This window comes from Scylla paramamosain, chromosome 36, assembly GCF_035594125.1.
Source record: "Scylla paramamosain isolate STU-SP2022 chromosome 36, ASM3559412v1, whole genome shotgun sequence".
Taxonomy (NCBI): domain Eukaryota; kingdom Metazoa; phylum Arthropoda; class Malacostraca; order Decapoda; family Portunidae; genus Scylla; species Scylla paramamosain.
Genome location: NC_087186.1, coordinates 100001 through 107186, shown reverse-complemented (window position 1 = coordinate 107186; position 7186 = coordinate 100001).

Here is a 7186-nt window from a genome sequence, read left to right as displayed (position 1 = left end):
AACACAACCGATGTACAAGGGCGGCGCGCCTCTCCCGGCAGGAGACGCTTCCACCCCAGCCGGGGGAGGCGGGGGAGCGGAGCGGAGCAACACACCGACCATGTGTCAAGGGCGTGAGGCCCCGCCAGGAGGGGAATCACGTCTCGCGAGCGGAGGGAGAGCGCGGGACCCCACGGCGCGTTAAAACAACCACGGTACAAGGGCGGCGCGCCTCTCCCGGCAGGAGACGCTTCCACCCCAGCCGGGGGAGGCGGGGGAGCGGAGCGGAGCAACAAACCGACCACGTATCTAGGGCGTGAGGCCCCGCCAGAAGGGGAATCACGTCTCGCGAGCGGAGGGAGAGCGCGGGGACCCCACGGCGCGTTAAAAAACCACGGTACAAGGGCGGCGCGCCTCTCCCGGCAGGAGACGCTTCCACTCCAGCAGGGGGAGGCAGGGGAGCGGAGTGGAGCAACAAACCGACCACGTGTCAAGGGCGTGAGGCCCCACCAGAAGGGGAATCACCTCTCGCGAGCGGAGGGAGAGCGCACGACCCCACGGAGCGTTAACACAACCACGGTACAAGGGCGGCGCGCCTCTCCCGGCAGGAGACGCTTCCACCCCAGTTGGGGGAGACGGGGGAGCGGAGCAGAGCAACACACCGACCACGTGTCAAGGGCGTGAGGCCCCGCCAGGAGGGGAATCACGTCTCGCGAGCGGTGGGAGAGCGCGGTACCCCACGGCGCGTTAAAACAACCAAGGTACAAGGGCGGCGCGCCTCTCCCGGCAGGAGACGCTACCACCCCAGCCGGCGGAGGCGGAGGAGCGGAGTTAAGCAACAAACCGACCACGTATCAAAGGCGTGAGGCCCCGCCAGAAGGGGAATCACGTCTCGCGAGCGGAGGGAGAGCACGGGACCCCACGGCGCGTTAAAATAACCACGGTACAAGGGCGGCGCGCCTCTCCCCGCAGGAGACGCTTCCACCCCAGGAGGGGGAGACAGGGGAGCGGAGCGGAGCAACAAACCGACCACGTATCAAGGGCGTGAGGCCCCGCCAGAAGGGGAATCACGTCTCGCGAGCGGAGGGAGAGCGCAGGACCCCAGGGAGCGATAACACAACCACGGTACAAGGGCGGCGCGCCTCTCCCGGCAGGAGACGCTTCCACCCCAGCCGGGGGAGGCGGGGGAGCGGAGCGGAGCAACAAACCGACCACGTATCAAGGGCGTGAGGCCCCGCCAGAAGGGGAATCACTTCTCGCGAGCGGAGGGAGAGCGAGGGACCCCACGGCGCGTTAACACAACCAAGGTACAAGGGCGTCGCGCCTCTCCCGGCAGGAGACACTTCCACCCCAACCGGGGGAGGCGGGGGAGCGGAGCGAAGCAACAAACCGACCACGTATCAAGGGCGTGAGGCCCCGCCAGAAGGGGAATCACGTCTCGGGAGCGGAGGGAGAGCGTGGGACCCCACGGCGCGTTAACACAACCGAGGTACAAGGGCGGCGCGCCTCTCCCGGCAGGAGACGCTTCCACCCCGGCCGGGGGAGGCGGGGGAGCGGAGCGGAGCAACAAACCGACCACGTATCAAGGGCGTGAGGCCCCGCCAGAAGGGGAATCACTTCTCGCGAGCGGAGGGAGAGCGAGGGACCCCACGGCGCGTTAACACAACCGATGTACAAGGGCGTCGCGCCTCTCCCGGCAGGAGACGCTTCCACCCCAACCGGGGGAGGCGGGGGAGCGGAGCGGAGCAACAAACCGACCACGTATCAAGGGCGTGAGGCCCCGCCAGAAGGGGAATCACGTCTCGCGAGCGGAGGGAGAGCGCAGGACCCCACGGAGCGTTAACACAACCACGGTACAAGGGCGGCGCGCCTCTCCCGGCAGGAGACGCTTCCACCCCTGCCGGGGGAGGCGGGGGAGCGGAGCGGAGCAACACACCGACCACGTGTCAAGGGCGTGAGGCCCCACCAGAAGGGGAATCACGTCTCGCGAGCGGAGGGAGGGCGCGGGACCCCACGGCACGTTAACAGAACCACGGCACAACGGCGGCGCGCCTCTCCCGGCAGGAGACGCTTCCATCCCTGCCGGGGGAGGCGAGGGGAGCGGAGCGGAGCAACACACCGACCACGTGTCAAGGGCTTGAGGCCCCGCCAGGAGGGGAATCACGTCTCGCGAGCGGAGGGAGAGGGCAGGACCCCATGGCGCGTTAACACAACCACGGAACAACGGCGGCGCGCCTCTCCCGGCAGGAGACGCTTCCACCCCTGCCGGGGGAGGTGGGGGAGAGGAGCGAAGCAACAAACCGACCAAGTATCAAGGGCGTGAGGCCCCGCCAGAAGGGGAATCACGGCTCGCGAGCGGAGGGAGAGCGAGGGATCCCACGGCGCGTTAACACAACCGATGTACAAGGGCGTTGCGCCTCTCCCGGCAGGAGACGCTTCCACCCCAACCGGGGGAGGCGGGGGAGCGGAGCGCAGCAACAAACCGACCACGTATCAAGGGCGTGAGGCCCCGCCAGAAGGGGAATCACGTCTCGGGAGCGGAGGGAGAGCGTGGGACCCCACGGCGCGTTAACACAACCGAGGTACAAGGGCGGCGCGCCTCTCCCGGCAGGAGACGCTTCCACCCCGGCCGGGGGAGGCGGGGGAGCGGAGCGGAGCAACAAACCGACCACGTATCAAGGGCGTGAGGCCCCGCCAGAAGGGGAATCACTTCTCGCGAGCGGAGGGAGAGCGAGGGACCCCACGGCGCGTTAACACAACCAAGGTACAAGGGCGTCGCGCCTCTCCCGGCAGGAGACACTTCCACCCCAACCGGGGGAGGCGGGGGAGCGGAGCGAAGCAACAAACCGACCACGTATCAAGGGCGTGAGGCCCCACCAGGAGGGGAATCACGTCTCGCGAGCGTAGGGAGAGCGCGGGACCCCACGGCGCGCTAAAATAACCACGGTACAAGGGCGGCGCGCCTCTCCCGGCAGGAGACGCTTCCACTCCAGCAGGGGGAGGCAGGGGAGCGGAGTGGAGCAACAAACCGACCACGTATCAAGGGCGTGAGGCCCCGCCAGAAGAGGTATCACGTCTCGGGAGCGGAGGGAGAGCGAGGGACCCCACGGCGCGTTAACACAACCGATGTACAAGGGCGTCGCGCCTCTCCCGGCAGGAGACGCTTCCACCCCAACCGGGGGAGGCGGGGGAGCGGAGCGGAGCAACAAACCGACCACGTATCAAGGGCGTGAGGCCCCGCCAGGAGGGGAATCACGTCTCGCGAGCGGAGGGAGAGCGCAGGACCCCACGGAGCGTTAACACAACCACGGTACAAGGGCGGCGCGCCTCTCCCGGCAGGAGACGCTTCCACCCCGGCCGGGGGAGGCGGGGGAGCGGAACGGAGCAACAAACCGACCACGTATCAAGGGCGTGAGGCCCCGCCAGAAGGGGAATCACGTCTCGCGAGCGGAGGGAGGGCGCGGGACCCCACGGCACGTTAACAGAACCACGGCACAACGGCGGCGCGCCTCTCCCGGCAGGAGACGCTTCCCTCCCTGCCGGGGGAGGCGAGGGGAGCGGAGCGGAGCAACACACCGACCACGTGTCAAGGGCTTGAGGCCCCGCCAGGAGGGGAATCACGTCTCGCGAGCGGAGGGAGAGGGCAGGACCCCATGGCGCGTTAACACAACCACGGCACAACGGCGGCGCGCCTCTCCCGGCAGGAGACGCTTCCACCCCTGCCGGGGGAGGCGAGGGGAGCGGAGCGGAGCAACACACCGACCACGTGTCAAGGGCTTGAGGCCCCGCCAGGAGGGGAATCACGTCTCGCGAGCGGAGGGAGAGGGCAGGACCCCATGGCGCGTTAACACAACCACGGCACAACGGCGGCGCGCCTCTCCCGGCAGGAGACGCTTCCACCCCAGCCGGGGGAGGCGGGGGAGCGGAGCGGAGCAACACACCGACCATGTGTCAAGGGCGTGAGGCCCCGCCAGGAGGGGAATCACGTCTCGCGAGCGGAGGGTGAGCGCGGGACCCCACGGCGCGTTAAAACAACCACGGTACAAGGGCGGCGCGCCTCTCCCGGCAGGAGACGCTTCCACCCCAGCCGGGGGAGGCGGGGGAGCGGAGCGGAGCAACAAACCGACCACGTATCAAGGGCGTGAGGCCCCGCCAGAAGAGGTATCACGTCTCGCGAGCGTAGGGAGAGCGCGGGACCCCACGGCGCGCTAAAATAACCACGGTACAAGGGCGGCGCGCCTCTCCCGGCAGGAGACGCTTCCACTCCAGCAGGGGGAGGCAGGGGAGCGGAGTGGAGCAACAAACCGACCACGTATCAAGGGTGTGAGGCCCCGCCAGAAGGGGAATCACGTCTCGCGAGCGGAGGGAGAGCGCAGGACCCCACGGAGCGTTAACACAACCACGGTACAAGGGCGGCGCGCCTCTCCCGGCAGGAGACGCTTCCACCCCAGCCGGGGGAGGCGGGGGAGCGGAGCGGAGCAACACACCGACCATGTGTCAAGGGCGTGAGGCCCCGCCAGGAGGGGAATCACGTCTCGCGAGCGGAGGGTGAGCGCGGGACCCCACGGCGCGTTAAAACAACCACGGTACAAGGGCGGCGCGCCTCTCCCGGCAGGAGACGCTTCCACCCCAGCCGGGGGAGGCGGGGGAGCGGAGCGGAGCAACAAACCGACCACGTATCAAGGGCGTGAGGCCCCGCCAGAAGAGGTATCACGTCTCGCGAGCGGAGGGAGAGCGAGGGACCCCACGGTGCGTTAACACAACCGATGTACAAGGGCGTCGCGCCTCTCCCGGCAGGAGACGCTTCCACCCCAACCGGGGGAGGCGGGGGAGCGGAGCGGAGCAACAAACCGACCACGTATCAAGGGCGTGAGGCCCCGCCAGGAGGGGAATCACGTCTCGCGAGCGGAGGGAGAGCGCAGGACCCCACGGAGCGTTAACACAACCACGGTACAAGGGCGGCGCGCCTCTCCCGGCAGGAGACGCTTCCACCCCTGCCGGGGGAGGCGGGGGAGCGGAGCGGAGCAACACACCGACCACGTGTCATGGGCGTGAGGCCCCACCAGAAGGGGAATCACGTCTCGCGAGCGGAGGGAGGGCGCGGGACCCCACGGCACGTTAACAGAACCACGGCACAACGGCGGCGCGCCTCTCCCGGCAGGAGACGCTTCCACCCCTGCCGGGGGAGGCGAGGGGAGCGGAGCGGAGCAACACACCGACCACGTGTCAAGGGCTTGAGGCCCCGCCAGGAGGGGAATCACGTCTCGCGAGCGGAGGGAGAGGGCAGGACCCCATGGCGCGTTAACACAACCACGGCACAACGGCAGCGCGCCTCTCCCGGCAGGAGACGCTTCCACCCCTGCCGGGGGAGGCGGGGGAGAGGAGCGAAGCAACAAACCGACCACGTATCAAGGGCGTGAGGCCCCGCCAGAAGGGGAATCACGTCTCGCGAGCGGTGGGAGAGCGAGGGATCCCACGGCGCGTTAACACAACCGATGTACAAGGGCGTTGCGCGTCTCCCGGCAGGAGACGCTTCCACCCCAACCGGGGGAGGCGGGGGAGCGGAGCGCAGCAACAAACCGACCACGTATCAAGGGCGTGAGGCCCCGCCAGAAGGGGAATTACGTCTCGCGAGCGGAGGGAGAGCGTGGGACCCCACGGCGCGTTAACACAACCGAGGTACAAGGGCGGCGCGCCTCTCCCGGCAGGAGACGCTTCCACCCCGGCCGGGGGAGGCGGGGGAGCGGAACGGAGCAACAAACCGACCACGTATCAAGGGCGTGAGGCCCCGCCAGAAAGGGAATCACGTCTCGCGAGCGGAGGGAGAGCGCGGGACCCCACGGCGCCTTAACACAACCGAGGTACAAGGGCGGCGCGCCTCTCCCGGCAGGAGACGCTTCCACCCCGGCCGGGGGAGGCGGGGGAGCGGAACGGAGCAACAAACCGACCACGTATCAAGGGCGTGAGGCCCCGCCAGAAGGGGAATCACGTCTCGCCAGCGGAGGGAGAGCGCGGGACTCCATGGCGCGTTAACACAACCGAGGTACAAGGGCGGCGCGCCTCTCCCGGCAGGAGACGCTTCCACCCCAGCCGGGGAAGGCGGGGGGAGCGGAACGGAGAAACAAACCGACCACGAATCAAGGGCGTGAGGCCCCACCAGGAGGGGAATCACGTCTCGCGAGTTGAGGGAGAGCGCGGGACCCCACGGTGCGTTAAAACAACCACGGTACAAGGGCGGCGCGCCTCTCCCGGCAGGAGACGCTTCCACCCCAGCAGGGGGAGGCAGGGGAGCGGAGCGGAGACACAAACCGACCACGTATCAGGGGCGTGAGGCCCCGCCAGAAGGGGAATCACGTCTCGCGAGCGGAGGGAGAGCGCAGGACCCCACGGAGCGTTAACACAACCGATGTACAAGGGCGTCGCGCCTCTCCCGGCAGGAGACGCTTCCACCCCAACCGGGGGAGGCGGGGGAGCGGAGCGGAGCAACAAACCGACCACGTATCAAGGGCGTGAGGCCCCGCCAGAAGAGGTATCACGTCTCGCGAGCGGAGGGAGAGCGCGGGACCCCACGGCGCGTTAACACAACCGATGTACAAGGGCGTCGCGCCTCTCCCGGCAGGAGACGCTTCCACCCCAACCGGGGGAGGCGGGGGAGTTTAGCGGAGCAACAAACCGACCACGTATCAAGGGCGTGAGGCCCCGCCAGGAGGGGAATCACGTCTCGCGAGCGGAGGGAGAGCGCAGGACCCCACGGAGCGTTAACACAACCGATGTACAAGGGCGTCGCGCCTCTCCCGGCAGGAGACGCTTCCACCCCAACCGGGGGAGGCGGGGGAGCGGAGCGGAGCAACAAACCGACCACGTATCAAGGGCGTGAGGCCCTGCCAGAAGAGGTATCACGTCTCGCGAGCGGAGGGAGAGCGAGGGACCCCACGGCGCGTTAACACAACCGATGTACAAGGGCGTCGCGCCTCTCCCGGCAGGAGACGCTTCCACCCCAACCGGGGGAGGCGGGGGAGCGGAGCGGAGCAACACACCGACCACGTGTCAAGGGCGTGAGGCCCCACCAGAAGGGGAATCACGTCTCGCGAGCGGAGGGAGGGCGCGGGACCCCACGGCACGTTAACAGAACCACGGCACAACGGCGGCGCGCCTCTCCCGGCAGGAGACGCTTCCACCCCTGCCGGGGGAGGCGAGGGGAGCGGAG